Below are 19075 nucleotides of genomic sequence, written 5' to 3' on the forward strand. Positions count from 1 at the left end.
ATATAAAAATTGGAAACTTATCTTTTGAAGAGGTGGAAAAATTCAAATACTTGGGAGCAACAGTAACAAATATAAATGATACTCGGGAGGAAATTAAACACAGAATAAATATGGGAAATGCGTGTCATTTTTCAGTTGACAAGCTTTTATCATCCAGTCTGCTGTCAAAAAATCTGAAAGTTAGAATTTATAAAACAGTTATATTACCGATTGTTCTTTATGGTTGTGAAACTTGGACTCTCACTTTGAGAGAGGAACCAAGGTTAAGAGAGTTTGAGAATAAGGTGCTTAGGAAAATATTTGGGGCTAAGGGGGATGAAGTTACAGGAGAATGCAGAAAGTTACACAACGCAAAACTGCACTTCACCTGACATAATTAGGAACATTAAATCCAGACGTTTGAGATGGTCAGGTCATGTAGCACGTATGGGCGAATCGAGAAATGCATGTAGTGTGTTAGTTGGGAGGCCGAGACGTAGATGGGAATATAATATTAAAATGGATTTATGGGAGGTGGGATATGTTGATAGAGACTGGATTAATCTTTCTCAGGATAGGGATCAATGGCGGGCTTATGTGATGGCGGCAATGAACCTGCGGGTTCCTTAAAAGCCAGTAAGTAAGTAATTAAGTAAGTAAGTTATAATACTGCTTTCATAAAATGTTTTATAAAAAAAACAGATATATTTCAAAGGCCAATATCTCGAAACAGGTTTTTGGCGCTTGGTCTCTTATTGCGTAATTCCGTTCAATTATTCCCCATCTGTATTTGGAAGAAATAAGAATTATTCTTCTCAGCTTTACTACAAGTTCCAATCATTAATCTATGGAATTTGTATAGCGAGATAACATTACAGATTTCTTAAACTTAAATTTTTCCTACGCCTTTTTCATACCCACTTCTTTGTCATTTATTATCATGTATTCGTATATGAGGATTATGGCGACCCGGGGGTTGTAAGACGTGTTGAGTTACCGTCGACCTGCTCGATGGGTGGGGTTATGTGACGCTCAGAGCCAATACCCATATTTTGTGGACGCTGCGGCTGTAATGGACAGTTTTGTCAGATGCCTGCTGTGAGTGTCACTGGGCGGTGGCATCTGTCGCCCCTGGCGATGAATTATGACGCTACTAGTCCCTAATGGCACTCTGATTAACAGTTCTCAGAGGAATGAGCCACTAGTTGATTACCCACCTCGGATTTTGCAGAGGAAGACGTTGATCGCACAGACTCAGGAACAAGGACTTGTAAGTTTTATATCTCACTCTAAAAAACGTCGTGATTCAACACAAGCTGAAGGCTCTGTTCTTCTGTACATTAAATTTGTTTTATTAAAGTGGAAAGCGAGAAGATAAAACCAAATTCCTGGAAGATTTTAAGGTAGTGAAAACAATCCGAAAATATCGGAGAAATAATGCAAAGAGCAAAGTAATTGTTTATGGAAGAATATAAATTAAAGTGTACAGGATAAACAGTAAGTAATGTAATTAATTTCAGAGGGTTATTCATAGAGATATTTCAAACAAAAAGTTTAGTACAATTTCGCTCGTTTTCACATCCCTTTCGAGATAAAAAATGTTTTGTATGAAACATTTCATAGTGTGTTTTGGGAAAATCATAGGTTCGATTCCCAATATGCACAGCCAGTTTAAGGGAGCAGTATATTATGATAATAAACAGAGTGAATCAAAAGTCTGGAACCATAAGACATAAGAAAAGCATTTGATACAGTGAAGCATGACATCTTAATTGAGAAATTAGACTTATTAGGAATCAAAGGTAATGCTTTAAACTTAATAAAATCGTATCTTAACGACAGAATTCAAATAACGAAAATTGACAATTATTCAAGTGAACCTTTAATTATTAATATAGGTGTTCCCCAAGGCACAGTTCTAGGCCCTATTCTATTTTTAATATATATTAATGACTTATTAAAAATTGACTTACAACAATACAATGGTGTTCACTATTCTTATGCAGATGACACAGTTTTACTTTTTGGGTGAAAAACCTGGCATGATGCATATAATAATTCAAATAATGGACTTAAATTAATAAAAAAATGGTTTGACATAAATTATCTTTCTATCAACGAAAATAAAACCATAATTATTCCATTCTCATTATCTGAAAAATGTAACAAACCTCCTACATCTACATTAAGTATTAAATTACATAATTCTGATTGTTGTCTTATATAGTGTATATGTCCGATTCTTAAAAAGTCCTCTGAAGTTAAGTATTTAGGCATAATTTTCCATAATCATTTCAAATGGAACCAACACATTAATTACCTTTGTAATAAATTACGTAAAATAGTATATTATTTTGTTTTATTGAGGAATTACTTGTCAATAAGTTTATTACGTACAATGTATTTAACTTTATTTCAATCGGTAATTATGTATGGAAATATAGGATGGGGTAGCACATTTAAACCCAATTTTAATCCACTTTATTTATTACAAAAGAAAATAATTAAAATATATCTTCATAAACCTATCGATTTTCCATCTCAACATTTGTTTCTAGACTTTAATGTACTTAACGTAAGACAAAATTCATACATAAAAATCGAAATAATTTTGAATTGTATTCTCATAGTTATGAAACAGAAGGTATGAATTCTTTAAGATTGTTTGAACCAAAATACAACACTGTTACAGTATTTAATCATAGTAGTAATTTAGGCCCAAGAATATATAACAAATTTATATTTAAATATCCTAATCTTGTCAATTCTAATAGTTCTAGAATTAAATTTAAAAAGTTATGTATGGATTTTATAAAAATTGAAAAATTGTAAATTTAAATTTATATACTATAATTGCAAATTATATTGTATAATTATTAATTATAATTATATTGTATAATTACTAATTTCAATGCAGGAATCCGCCCCTGAGCACGAGTTCTACTCTTTCAGGGGCGAGCTAAAGTTTCTCTGTATATTTTATAATTTATGTTACAATTATTAGCAAAATAATAAATAAATAAATAAATATAACTTCTATATCCTTGATTTTCGATTACTACAGGTATTACCGGTATTTGTAAGACCAAGTGCTCTACCAGTGACACATTCGATTCTAGCCCTCTGCTATCTCAAAAGACGCCATTTTAAATGCAACTTTGAAATTTTAAATGAAAAGGGGGTCATGTAAATACTCAAAATCATTTGACATTTTCTGAAAAAAAAAAAACAATGGTGCAATCCGTTTTGAGGTATCTCTAATCGTTTTCAAGTTATTTAAAGATAACTGTAATAATGACACAAACATTAGTTACTGCATCTACCGATATTTTGTAACTAAGGAGGCTTTGGAAAAAGTGTTTTTATGTAATTATGGTAGTTAACTTTTCCTGCTTTACTCTCTGGTTAACTTATGACAGTTTCAATGCATTGTTGTGATTATTTGAAGCTTTTCTATAACAAATTTCTTGATTTTCGTGATGTTATTATCGAAAGAGGAAAGAATTGATATCATTCTTCATTCTAGTAGGTTAAGCCACAGAAATGTTACAGCAGACTGGACGAACAGTTCCTTGGACATTGGATTGGTCGACGTTAACCAATAGAATGACCGGCCAGATCTCCAGGCTTAACACTCCTTGATTTTTTCTTTTGGGGTTACATAAAGAGCTTGGTAGGATGAAGAGAAAATTGAGAATGTGGAACATTTAAAGAACCGTATCATTGAAACCCGGAAATGCTATAAAATGTTCTATCCAATCCACATTCTCAATTTTCTCTTCATATATCAAGCTCTTTATGTAACCCCAAAAGAAAAATCAAGGGGTGTTAAATCTGGAGACCGGCCATTCTACTGGTCTACGTCGACAAATCCAATGTCCAGGGAACTGTTCGTCCAGTCTGCTGCAATATTTCTGTGGCTTAACCTACCAGAATGAAGAATGATATCAATTCTTTCCTCATTCGATAATGCTGTCACGAAAATCAAGAAATTTGTTACAGGAAAGCTTCAAATAATCACAACAATGTATTGAAACTGTCATAGGTTAACCAAACACTAAAGCAGGAAAAGCTAATTACCAGAATTGCATAAAAATACTTTTTCCAAAGCCTCCTTAGTACCGTACCATGTTACAAAAAATCTGTAGATGCAGTAGCTAATGTTTGTGTCATTATGACAGTTACCTTCAAATAACTTGAAAGCGATTAGAAATATCTCAAAACAATTGTTTTTCTCAGAAAATTTCACATAATTTTGAGTACCTACGTGACCCCCTTTCCATTGCATTCAAAATGGAGGCTTTTGAGATAGCTGAGGGTTAGAATCTAATGTGTCACTGTAGAGCACTTGGTCTTACAAATACTGGTAACACCTATAGTAATCGAAAATCAAGCATATGGAAGATATTTATATGGTTCCAGACTTTTGATTCACTCTGTATAATTTAAATAATAAGAGAACAGTGTATTATGATAATATATTATTAAAAGAATTTCAGTTTCGTCCTTTAAATAAACATAAATTTGATCCGAACAAATGTAACGTTATAAAATTCTTTATCAGAACGAAATGTCACATTTTATCGAATCAAATTTCTGAACACTTAAAGGACAAAACTAAAATTCTTTCATTCATTCATTATCATAATACACTCCTTTCTTAAACTGACAGCATATTTGGAATCAAATCAATGTCTTCCCCAAAACACGGTATGAAATGTTTAATATAAAACAATTTTTATCTGGAAATGAAACCAAAAACAAGCAAAATTATATTAAACTTTTTGTTTAAAATATCTCAAAGAATACCCCCCTCTGAAATTAATGACATTACTTAGGTTTCATCCTGTACAGAACAATAGAATAGCTCGAAACAAATCTTTAAAAGTGAACAAAAGACCGCTGATATCCTGAAAAAGGTAAAACTAGACCGCTTCTGCATTATTAAAAAGAATGAGAGATGGAACAACACTGAATAATTCAGACAGTACAGCAGAGCGGACCACGCTCCCCACTAGTGACCGGATCCTATGAAACCGGGTATGAAACAAAATAGAATCGAAATGTTGCTAGTAAAATTCAAGACTATAATATATTTTTTAATTGACTAAGCTAGTCAAGTGCAAAGACTTTTTTACTATAATGAGTAATTTTTAATGCACTAAAATAAAATGTACATTTTCGAAGATATCATAACACGTAAGGGATCCAGGAAATATCGTTGAAATCGACTAATTTGAGAAACGAAATAATGGACGTAACATTCATTTGTGTCATTTTTTGCGCGAAGCACTTTTGTATTCCATTTATTTACATCCCATTGTATTTATACATCGCTTCGCAGCTAGAATATAGAACATGTCAAAAAATATCTTAATAGTACTATAACTTGACACTAATATATCTCCTCACCTAATCCTAACTAACGTTGCCACTGACAGTGGACCTAATTGTCATTAATATATCCTTCTCATCGAACCCTTTCTAACCTTAACACTAACAATGCATCTAATTGACACTAATATATAGGCCTAGTCTATCAAACCCTACCTAACCTTGTCACAAACAGTGGCGATATCTCTCAGTAATATTAAGAACGACAGAAGGGGAGGGAGAGAGAGAGGGAGGGGGAAGGGGGAGAGGAAAAAACAAATTTCTACCGGCAATGACGCCACAAGTAAACGTCAAGCCTGCCCATATGTTGGCGACATTGTGTACTTAGTTGCAATTGACTATCATCGTAATAATAATAATAATAATAATAATAATAATAATAATAATAATAATAATAATAATAATAGCTGGGAGTCTGGAGTTTGATCCTAAGGGCGAGCTATCTTAACTTGAGTGTTACGTGGTTTCCCAAATCTCTCCATGCGAATCATTATAACAAGGTCCACGCTTCGCTTCCTTCCCAATGCTACATAGCATTACTTCGTATGTTATTTTCTCATCTTCTGCGAGAGGCCATCATCTGTCCAAAAGATACCGCAACTGAATGAGTGTGCTCTCTTTTATCGAGTGGAAGAGCATAAGAAGGTTTTGGTAGAGAGCGAAAATGCCTAACAACAAAAACGAACGCAATACTAAGAATATTTATTATGTATGTGTTCCGATAAATTCTCCATATAATAAAATACAAGTAATTTAGTGTTCTGAAACTTTGCCGCCACTTTTTTTTGCACCATATTCTATAATGATCCAATATTCTTTCCATTTTCTGAATACTCTTGTAAGGCAGCGTTTCGAAAAAATAAATAAAATGTCTTGTTTAAGAGCAACAAAAAATAGTTAAGATTTATGAATTCTCGCGGATTTCGTGAAACGTCTTTATTCCTGGTATGTAATTTCCAAGTTACGTAAAGTTGGTGTAAGGTTTAAATAAATACTGCCACAGGCAGGATAAGTATACCCTATCCAATAATCAGACTTTGGAGCAAGATGGATCATGTGAAAAATCGCAATGAAAGAAGTAGAAATTGGGGGAACGAATCCGGCTATGCAAGCCAGCTATAGCGGCTTGCAACATTATCTTACTAACCACACGTGACCTCGATACTGTTTGGATGATCGTTCACGCCTGATGACGCATGAAAGCATGAGACAAGCACTCGGTTTGTAGGGCTTGACTCTACACGAGCTATCCCGCAATAGGTAATTTATTTATGATACCGATAATTACGACGCTCAGTTAAAAATTACAGATTAATGGAAAATAATTCGTTAAAAATTATGTATAACCCACTTAGAATGATATTACATACATTTCGTTAACAAAACACAATATAATACAGGGACATCATTTTATTTTTACTAACATTTTTAATATTAACTTGTCTATACCTTTAGAGAACCGGAAACACCGCTTGCTCCCCCCTCCAAGACTGGAGTTCGATGATACTGGCGTAAAACACAAATCACTCTACTAGGTATAGGATGGAAGAAAAGTAGTTCATCCATTTACGTAAACTAGGAAATATCGCGATTTTGAGTTTGATAATTTTCATTAGGTTTTTCTTTAATCAAAGTACAGTACTGTATTAAGAATAAATGTTTTTACTCACGAAGTGAGTTATCCATGCGAACGTATTCATTATGCAGTGTATACTGTCTACAGCACATTAGCGTACAATATAGAGAAAGAAGTTAAATTGTAAAATAATCATAATATGAATATTTAAACACTTTTGAAAATGGTGGCCGTTCATTTCGATACAGGCTTCAGTTCTTTTGTGCATATTATCGCACTATAGACTATTGCATCTAATTCCAATTGCCAGTTTCGTCCTTCGTACTAGTAACTCATGTTGAAATAATTCTGTACCTACTCTACGTACTGTGAATTCAATCTTCACTTCTGCCCGACCCGAAAATATAAAATTACTCAGACATGCTATCTACTGTCCGTCCAAGTGGTTATGCCGGAGGATTGTAGAAAGGGAGGAAATCACGTGACAGTTAATTACTTAACGAGGCCCTTTTATTTAAGTTAAATTAAACAGCTGTATAATATTACGTAAACATCCAATTCCTAAGAGAAATTAATGTTTTCAGAAAAGAGCTAAGACAGCCCAGCTTTTACAGAGGGGCGAGCAGAAGCAGGTGGGGGAAATCGGGATGCGACGTAGGCAAACGGACAGTACCTGTGCGAAAATATGATTCAATATTGAAAGCTCTTTCGTCACTGGAAAACGTGAACATATTTCTGGAACGTACTATACTCAGTAACTCAGTAGTGCTTACTATCTGCGGTCTTGGTTCTGTGTGGAGTTGGAACTTCCTTAGTAGAAGGGGTGGGAGTGAAGTACATTCTAAAACTCAGGTACAATAAAAATTGAAGTAAAAATAAAATGAAGTCCCTGTACAATAAACTAAAAGAATAAAAATAGTAAATTTAAAAATTCAGACAAATAAATGATTTGCCACCGGTTGAAGAATAAATATATAAAACAACTAAATTATAACTTGGTAATTTGAACCTATCAACAAGAATCCAAAGAGGATAGTGTTACTTACATGCTGATGAAGTCCGACTGGCAAGCTGGGAGACAAAGCTGTAAACCGGCCGAGCCTGTAAATAAGAATACATGCTTATTCAACTATCATTTCCGCCGACTAAGTAACTCAGGACATTATACGTCATTTATTAGAAATAAATTGGGGATACTACCCCATCTTGAATGATAGCTTTCGGCACTTATTTTTACGCGCATGACGTCAGGAATTACTTTGCAGGGCCTAATCAAAGACAGTGATCTGACGGGAATATTTCTTCGAAAGCCATTGATTTTGTTTTGTTTGTAGTTATTTTTAAATTTAAATCTTGTACAGTAGTGGCAAAAAACCAGACCGACCCTTGTAGCTGATTTCAGAGTCTTGTTCACTCCAGAGTAAGATAGACTGGTAAGTAAGATTTTCTTGATTCGAATCCTGCCTGGAAAGGAAACTTTTTTTTTTTGTTCCTTATTCAAATTTATTCCCAATACTTTTCGATTGCTGGTAAAATGCATGTTCTGGAAATAATAAGTTAATTAAGTAGTAAAATATCGCTGCAATCGAAAAGTATTGGGAATAACTTTGAATAAGGAACGAAAAAAATTTTCCTTCCCAGGCAGGATTCGAACCACTAAAGTCTTACTTACCAGTCTATCGTGCTCTGTAGTGAACAAGACTCTGAAATCAGCTACAAGGGTCGGTCCGGTTTTTTTTGGCACTACTGTACAATTTTATTCAATTCATGCGTCTTCTTTTGTAGATCATCTTCTATATCCACTATTACCACCTGGTCATCAGCAAACAAAATAGTATTTAAAATTTCTCGTCCTATTCCAAAATGATTACTAAAATTTATCTGCCATAATTTAATGGCTTTACAATATAAATATTAAATAATGTTGGTGATAGTGGACATCCCTGTTATACCCCTTGGTTTACTTTCATATATTTTGCAGTAGGCCTATTACCTACAGCCATACATATTTTACACTGTGCTATGGAATTCTTATTGGTTCAAATTCAACGGATTCTGATACTCCATTGGTGGATAAATATATGAGTAAAAAAACAGTCCTCATAATCATCTCAATAAATCAATGGTATTTATAAACCCATCTCTTTCTTAATCTTTCATTATTATTTGAACATAAATTGAAAATGGACTGATGTCCGTAGTAAACAACGAGTATTTATTCTTTGCGAAGGTCCTTCGTGTGGAACAAACATGGGAGTTCCGCAACATTTCCACATGACCGGTCAAACGTTGTTTCATTAACAGTTAAGAGAAATTAGGGGCATGAAAATGATAGAACACCCGTTTGTGACAGAAATCCACAGGCAAATTGCAATTACGTTGTTCATTCGACAAGACAGATTCTCGATATGAGAAAATTACCAAAATAGACCTGATATTCCTTGTAATAATGCTGACACTGCTGCAGCATAAACTAGAAGTATAAACACTGACAGGAGTTCTGCCACTCATCATTCCTATTGCTAGCACAGTGTTATCAGAATCAGCATGGTGGTAGTTTAAATCTCAGATATTCCATCTATGAAACTGTTTACCGTTTTATATTTTCTATCAGATATTTTCAACTATCAATTTTATAACAATTATTTGAAAATCTTATAAGAGTGAATTAACGCGAAATGCAAATGCAATATTTTAAAGAAAATGACAGTATATTTCGATGGTTTAGATTTACACACATCTACAGAGTGTCCCAAATTAATGTATACACATTTTGAAACACTATTTCTCAGCAACGAGATGAGACAGAAATACGATTTTTGCGGTTTTGTATTCTTAAGCCCGTACATGTACAAAATGGCCCTCTTCCGCCACAGTACATTCCCAACAACGACGTACAACAGAGCGACATACCAACTGGATTGCTGCTAATGTAATATCATTACATGCATGTTCAATCTGAACTCTCAGTTCCTCCAGTGTTTATGGTTTTGTGGCTTACACTGTGTCCTTTAGAGCGCCCTATAGCTAGAAGTCTGGAGGAGTTAAATCCGGAGATCGAGGCGGGAACTCCGCAGCACTTCCTCTTCGTCCTACCCATCTCTGGATCATCCTCATTTAGTGCGTGGACAAGTCTCGGAATGTAAGACTTCCATTTTTGAGCTCGCAAAATTCGATGAACATTGGATTTGCTGATACCAATCTCACGAGAACATTGCCTCATTGACTTCTTTGAGGATTGTGCAAAAGCCTACGTGATTGCATCAACACTCTCGTTATCGGTAGAACTTCTCTTTCTTCCGCACCGCCCTTTCAACACATCTTGCACCGTTCCATCGACTTCAAACTTGTCTCGGATTCTTGTGATAGAACTTTGTTGGTGGTTGTGTTCCAAATTCAACCCTCAACGTCGTTGAACCTCAACAAGATTCTCCACTTTCTAATAACATTTCAGTATCCACTTACGTTCATCGAACGATAATTGCACCGCCATGTTTGTTTTTAAACATGTTTCCATGCTTTCCACTGCCTTCTGAATCATAAATCGCAAAAATTGTATTTCTATCTCATTTCTTTGCTGTGAAATTGTATTCCAAAAGGCGTATACATCAATTTGGGACACCCTGTATATTATAGGCGTGGAGAGTAAAGCAGCCAATTACCATTTAAAAAGATGTTGTCTATAAGTTGCTTGCCTTTTTACTGTATTAGTTACAGCTTCTATTCCATTAGCGGGCTTACATTACAGATTATCATACATTAGGTCCTACTAAGATCTTATCCAACAATTGTTTCAATTTTTACTTTGGCATTAGAACGTAAAAAAAAACAGATTTGAGCATGCAGTCTGACCATCTGCCTATGAACAACGATTTCTCCCATTGCTCTAATTTTGTTCACATTCATTATCTGGGGATCAATATATCCGGGAATAATGTAGTAACTACAGCTGAACTTAGCCTATAATTTTCTAAATAATAAAAACTCATGTTTCCCGAATGTAAGATCTATAATATTCGACAATTAAACAGAGATTATATTGTCACAATAATCGCATACCATTTACTTCTAATAAATATTACATAATACATATTTAAAGTATACAATTCGTACCAGCGCTGGGTGCTTGGGGCAGTTGCATAATAATTTTAGGTTAAGTGACAAAATTAAAATTACTGTAAATTTAAACTGACTATTACACTTTTACTACGTCACACTACTTTTGACCAATAAAACGGCACGAAAGGACGTCTTTCAACCAATCATGGCTGCTTACTGCACAATTTTATCGCGTCCCTAGCATTTGTTTAATTTTATCGCGTCCCTAGCATTTGTTTATTTTTATCATTACCCTAGCATTTGTTTCTTTGTTTGCCAACATTTCAAACTGCACTGGTCTGGACGTCAAAAAACAGAAAATTACAAACCACTCAAGTCGATGCACAGCACTTTCAAATATGACTCGCATTGGCATTCAAGAACAAGAATTAATAAAGATCACTGGTCATATATGAAGAGCACCATTCGGAAATCCTGAATAAGTTGAGGGATACACCATGTACAACGAGTTCACTTCTTTTACGCACACGTCCAATATAACAACAACTGAACCACCAACCACTAAAATATTCAAATTTTAAAATTGTACTTTCAATAATTGTTTCTTTTAAAATTATTCATGTTTATTTTTTATTTCATCATCGTTAATTAAAACGTTTCTTGTTTATTTCATCATCCCTAATTAAAACTTTTCTAACACTTGTTTAATATTATTTAGGTTATGTTTGTTATAGCTTCTGCTATATAATATTATGGATAGTCACGTATCAGAGATTGTTTAATACTAAGATTTATTGAAAATCATCTGTCAAGTGACGTTGATTACTGGGATCCGGATGATTGAAGTCGAATGCAAATGTTTTAATAAAAATGAAACGGAATCAACAAAGCCTTCTTGATTAGTAACCGTCCACAAAGTTCAATGAAGATTCCACAGTTGGCACAACTGATAACAAGAAAACATAATCATAAAACACTACTGCCATCTAGCGTAATGTTGAGATTGTACAATAATAGATTTGAAGACAGTTGTATTTTCTTAAGCCAATTAATATTTTATTGTATTGGAGTACTTTGTTACTTGTAATCATTATATACTTTCTTCCAATCGTGTAATAGTCAATTAAATCCCACTCGAGTTTTGATTTTCTCTAGATAAATCAAAACCTCTAGTGAGATTAGTGTTGAAAAAACACTATTGGGGAAAAAAATTGAAATGGAAAACTATGCCAAAAAAGTTAATAATGGATAGTTTTAATTCAGAGAAATATAGGCCTAATATTTAATTCTCTAACATAAAATATTATTTTTAAGATTACTTAATGTTGGATTTATTTTAATACACTGATTATATAACCTTGGTCCATAATATGAAGGATGAATCTGAGCAGATTTTACATTGTATTTTGGTGCAAGTAAAAGAAGATATATCTTTCACCTAGTATTAAGAAATGTCTCTTCGCTATAAAAGTAGTACAACTCAAATTTATTTTCAAATTTTGGATTTTTGCATATAGATGTTAGTTGGGAGACTGGAGGGAAAAAGACCTTTGGGGAGACCAAGACGTAGGTGGGAGGCTAATATTAGAATGTATTTGAGGGAGGTGGGATATGATTGTAGAGATTAATCTTGCTCGGGATAGGGACCGATGACGGGCTTATGTGAGGACGAGAATGAACCTTCGGGTTCTCTAAAAGCCATGAGTAAGTAAGGAATAGGAAGTAAATGAAAGTTCAACAAAAAACACACTCTTAGGTACCGGTATTTGAATATGTTGAAACAGAAGGAAATTGCCTTTGCAAAACAAACTGAGGTACATGATTTCATTGTTCTTAAAAATTGTAATAAAACGCTCCGTTCTTGTGTCGGAGTACACAGTACCTCTACAGAATATAGAAACTTTGTGGAAGTCATCGCTGTAACCAGCTGGGTATGTGGGTTTTATTTAAGTAATATAGCCGACATTCAAGCGAATGGGAAAACAGCACCAATAATACTGGAAACGCTCACCTCGGGAGCAACTTGACAGATACTAAGCAATTTCTACGAAACATAACCGATAGCAATATGGCCATCACGTCCCGTGACTGGCAATACTCCGTAAGAAAATTGCAGCTTGTTTTCAGGACTTTCATTCTTTTACTATGAACAGGGCTAGCGCAGTTACTGTTATGAGTGTAACAATATTTGATACACCCGAATCGATGGTAGTATTGATCTTGAGGTGGGTCAGGTTACCTCTTAGCATTTCAACAGCATTGAACCACTGTTCATCTTTAATATAGAATTCTCCTTCTTGTTAAATCAATTCCGTATCATTAGCCTATATAAGTCTTCAAAATCCTCCCAATGATTTTAAGAATCGCTTTTCTATGTTCTAAATTAGAGCACTAAAAGATGCTAGAATCTACATTGATATCTGTCCTCAAGGTCGAAAAATTCGGCAAGGAAGTGTTTGATAATTAACGCTAAAGCCCTGTATTCTTTTTTGTGTAACATACCCACAACTCGAGGTACGCCGCTTTATTGTTATTCAGGAAAAATTATACTTTAGTTATATTTCTATCACTCTTAAAATGTCACTGACTTCGACCGACGTTGATTCCGTGAACCCCGGAACCAATGTAAAGTTTTGTATACAGTATTTAGGCCTAAATGAAATGAACAAAAATATCTATCATATAGGCAGTTAAGTTTACTATACGACTTCATGCTGTTGAGAATGCAATGGTGCGTCAAAAGAACAGCCAGTATTGGTATCTCGGACAACAATGTTAAATTCATCCAAAAGAAGAATTGATTAACAAGCGATGGAAAAATGGAATAATAACACCTACCAAAACCACACAACAAAGAATTGTTAACATAGCTACAGATAAGATGAAATGTAAGTTAGGGTACACCATTCCGTATAACCTTAAAAAAAAACTTAAGAATGAAGATAAACGCCAACAAGGCGAAGACTATGAAGAAAAGTAAAGCAGGTAAACTTGCGAATCCTAATTGAGTAGAGCAAGTGGACAGCTTCAAATACTTGGGGTGTACTGTAAGCAGTGACATTATCAAAAGAACAACAGCAATGGCAAAGGAAGCTCTTAATAGAAAAAGGAGCATCTTCTGCGGACCTCTGGAAAAATAACTAAGGCAGAGACTAGTGAAGTGCTTTGTATGGAGTGTGGCATTGTATGGGACAGAAACATGGTCATTAAGACGAAGTGAAGAGAAGCGAATAGAAGCATTTGAAGTGTGAATATGGAGAAAAATGGAACGTGTGAATTGGACAATCAAAATAAGAAATGAAGCTGTGTTGGAAAGAGTGGATGAAGAAAGAATGATACTGAAACTGATTATAAGGAGTAAAAGGAATTGGCTGGGTCACTGGTTGAGAAGAAACTACCTACTGAAGGATGCACTGAACGGAATGGTGAACGGAAGAAGAAATTTCGGGGTAGAAGAAGATATCAGACGATAGACATTAAGATATATGGACCATATGCGGAGACAAAGAGGAAGGCAGAAAATAGGAAAGACTGGAGAATGCTGGGTTTTCAGTGAAAGACCTGCCCTTGGGCAGAAAACTATGAATGAATGAAAAATGACGTGAACACTTGGAAAGTTATGAATACACTCATCCGTCCGCTCCAAATTGCGTTCTTTTTTATATACAAAAATACAGTTAGCAGACAGATTTCTACGTCATTACTACAAAACTCCCGCTCTATGAAGTCAATTGTTTAACGCTACCAACCTATGAGAACGATATGTTACTATCCGAAAATTCTCGATCTTCTTCCGGCGTTGGACCTCGGACTCATTTCGCATTCATTCATTTCAATTTATCACTATTGAAAATAAGGGAGCCATGAATTAAGCTAAGCTTCTGGGTAATGTTCGGACCGACTTCTCAAAATACCATCTCGGTATTTCCCATTCCGTAGACATTACACAATTTCACAGTTGATGCAACGTCGTTAAACAGCTGATTTTCATTTTCTGGATAAAAACTCCAAGAAAACAAAACCAGGTAATCGGCTCAAATGGGATACAAACCTACGCCCATATGCAGCTTTAAATCAGTAGGCAAACGCGCTTCCGCCAGAGCTACGCCGTTGGCTTCAAGCAAAATGAGAAATAAGAAATCCCCCAAGCTACGCTAGACAGTTTTAATTACGAAATCCTCTAAAGCTACGCTAGACAGTTTTAATGAAGCTACAGTCTGGTACACTGTGAAACATTTCCATGCAACAGAGAATGCAAAACACTAATACTGGTACACATGCGTATAAAGTTGATAACCTTTCAAGTAAATGTAATACAATAATGAACATTATTATTCTTTTCTGTTTAAACTGGAAGAAAATTAAAAAAAAAAATGTAAAATTAACTTGTGATGCGACGTCACGATAGGACGGCTATAACAAGAAATTATCTAGGTATCGTTTCTAAATTTCGATAAGATAGTCGCCATAGGCTATAATATACATGGCACAAACATACAGAGTCTTCCACATGACGCTAACTCATACCGCAAGGTCAGCGAAATTTTCTATTATAGGTCTACACCTCGCACATTTACCGCGAAATCGGCCGTCATTTTTATATGGTAATAACCAGGGTCGGGTATTTATGGAGATCGCGAAAATCACGACATAACAGATATAGGACAGATTTTTACTAATCTTTACGAATTAAGTGATTCTGATTTATAATATGCGGATAAAATAATTGCGACAAATCGCGAAATAGAGTTCCAATAGCGAAATATGAACAATTGCATCGTTTTGTAGCGGATTTCATATTCTACCTTTCTTTTGTGATTTTTTTTCACTTGAATTTGTTGTATGTATACATCGTATGCACTCAAGTATCCTCGACGTAATTTTTAAATTTGTACCTAAAAATCCGGCCGATAATTATCAGATGAGATTCTCCCCGAATTGCATTTGTTTTCAAGACGTTTCTTTCGTGTGCTTGGCTGAGCCTATTCATATCAGTAATAAAATTACTGTATTTTTAAAATGAATAGTATCAAAATCGTGTAGCATGCTGACGTAACAGATTTGACTTGGCTGCTGCTTTCGCATTACTCTCCTGCAATATTCAACAGAATATTGATAAACTGAAAAAGAAGAAGAAGAAGAAGAAGAAGAAGAAGAAGAAGAAGAAGAAGATGATGGTGATGATGATGATGTCAGAAATCTTCAGTACGCCATTAAATTAATTCATCTTATTTATTTATTATATTCCTTTATTTATTTATTTATTTATTTACTTATTCAATTATTCACTTATTAATTAATTAATTATTTTATTTATTTATTTATTTATTTACTTATTCAATTATTCACTTATTTATTTATTTATTTATTTACTTATTTATTTATTTATTTACTTATTCAATTATTCACTTATTTATTCACTTATTTATTTATTTATTTATTTATTTATTTATTTATTTTTATTTATTTATTTATTTATTTACTTATTCAATTATTAAATTATTTATTTATTTATTTATTTACTTACTTATTTAATTATTCACTTATTTATTTGTTTATTTATTTATTTATTACCTATTTATTTATTTTTCATCTATTTACTTATTTATCTGCTTATTTGAACAATTCCCAAATTTACATTGGAGATCCTCAGAAAATTAAAGGTTCCTGATAAGACTCTTCAGACAATTGCATCAACCATTTTAAAATCTTCACTGAACATCATCAATCACCATCTCTATTCATCTTTATAATATTAATGTATATTATTTATTTTCAATAAATTTTTATCGTTTTGATAGCCACCACACCTTGTCGCAGAATATTCTTTTTTTTTAATTTAATTATGTATTTTTTTAACATTAGGGGAGAGTCGGGTAGTATCGGACATCGGGTAATATCGGACAGTGAGTTTCTTTCATCTACCACACGATGATAGTACCTGATTGACATGGTTACGTTTCAGTAATGTCGCATAGAGAAACGTAACCATGTCATTCAGGTACTACCATATGGTGGTAGATGAAAAAAACGCACTGTCCGATACTACCCGATGTCCGATACTACCCGACTCTCCCCTAATTTACATTTACTTTTTTGTTCATTTGAATTGATTAGGATGCCGATATTTTAAATCCAAAATTTGGACGGCTATCATTTCGATGATATCCTCTTTCTATTTATTTATTTATTTATTTATTTATTTATTTATTTATTTATTTATTTATTTATTCTCATTCACTCACTCATTTATTTATTTATTTATTGAATTATTTATTTATTTATTTATTTATTTATTTATTTAGATATTCATTTAGGTCTAATATACATATTACATTTGCTCTCTTACATAATATTACACGTGGGCAATGCTCATAATCTTCAAAAGTTGAGAACCCGTAATATATTGCTACCAGCGTAGCTGAAGTGGTAACGCGCATTTACCTGCTGATTCGGAGTGCACTCGGGCGTGAGTTCTATTCCCGCTTGGGCTGAATATTTGGTTGAATATTTTCCGAGGTTTCCCCAACAATAAGGCGAATGTCAGGTAATCTATTCCAAATTCTCGATCTCATTTTGGCAAATACCATCTCGCTATCACAAATTCCATCGACGCTATATAACCAAGTAGTTGACACAGGGTCGTTAAATAACCAAGTTAAAAAACCATGGACATAATCGTGTCGAGGTAAGTGCATGAACCAGCACCGGTTAACGTACTTTGGAACCGAATACGATAATGAACAGAGGTTGTGAAGTGTATCAGACGCGAAGAAAACGATAGAATCCTAAGAATAATCCTCGTAACCTTGGCTTTGTCCACATGAATGCCATGTTCGTCAGAGACGAGAATTGAATTCAGACAAGCTTGCATGACAGCCTCCCTCGCCAGACATGAGTCACTAAGGCAGCTAGATTTATCTCTTTCAGATCAACAAATAAAACAATAATTATTCATTACACACGCAACTGAACAACACAAGACGTTGAGGTAAGCACGCGAACATATTTCGAAATCATTGCTCCATTATCGGATTTTTTTACACCCTGTAGCGTATCGGTTTGGCATCGCTGGCGTGAATTTCTAATCAGGGAAAGAATTATTTCAGTCTGTTCTTTTTACATGTTCTCGGTAAGTCAATAAATTGTTATTAATTCATATTTCAGCTTTTGTAAATTTTATAAAACTCAAAAATTCTGATCTAATTTTTATTCAAATATAGATCATGAAATATATCTCTGTCGTTGAGCGGTAGGTAAAATTCAAGTGGCTCATTTTGGTCGTGGACTTCAGATCATTAAAAAACATTGCAACTTTCTGTTATCTTTACGATAATCTATGGTGTGGTACAGATGCAGAGATATTATAAAAAGACTGTAGAGCTCGGCAACATACATTTCATAGTGCGTAGAAACCAAATGCTTCTACCGGTCAGATTGGAGTGGGGATTAAGCTTTGAACTCTATGAGCGTATTCCGAATCTCAGCGCTGAACAATTTGATGGCATCACTGTGTTCCGAATTTCAACGATGACGTCACTGATGCTGCGCCGGTGTCGCACAGGTGCCATCAGCTTACAGACATGGCAGTCTCCAGCAGTGAATTTTTTTTTTTTATTTTAGTAGGTTGTTTTGCGTCTGAATGAGATGAAGGTGATAATGCCTGTGAAATGAGTTCGAGGTCCAACACCGAAAGTTACCCAGCATTTGCTCATATTGGGTTGAGGGAAAACCCCGGAAAAAACCTGAACCAGGTAACTTGCCCCGATCGGGAATCGAACCCGGGCCACCTGTTTTCGCGGCTAGACGGCTAACCGTTACTCCACAGGTGTGGACTCCATCAGTGAATCTGATTGGTTCTTGTATAGGCGGGAATTAGCAGAAAAATGACATCGTGCACTGTTGTATCATGGCGGTGTGTTCTGTTGTATTGCTTGTAATGCGTACAACGTAAAAAAAATATGTTAATGGCTTATGAGCGAACATGTCAACGGACCAGTTATTACTACTGGTTCAAGAAATATATTGTTTATGCTTTCTTTTCTTTGAACGAGATGGCAGTACGGA

At 34.4% G+C, this 19075-nt stretch overlaps 1 long non-coding RNA gene across 1 annotated transcript in view; it reads right to left on the reverse strand.

Moving 5' to 3' along the window:
* The window catches only part of LOC138692558 (uncharacterized), a 667779-nt gene that overhangs the window by 316606 nt on the left and 332098 nt on the right, over positions 1-19075 (reverse strand). Inside the window, exon 2 of the long non-coding RNA XR_011330081.1 lies at positions 7996-8050. This is a non-coding gene — a long non-coding RNA (uncharacterized lncRNA). The remainder of the gene's footprint in view (positions 1-7995; positions 8051-19075) is intronic.

This window comes from Periplaneta americana, chromosome 17 (genome assembly GCF_040183065.1).
Source record: "Periplaneta americana isolate PAMFEO1 chromosome 17, P.americana_PAMFEO1_priV1, whole genome shotgun sequence".
NCBI classification, from domain to species: Eukaryota; Metazoa; Arthropoda; class Insecta; order Blattodea; family Blattidae; genus Periplaneta; species Periplaneta americana.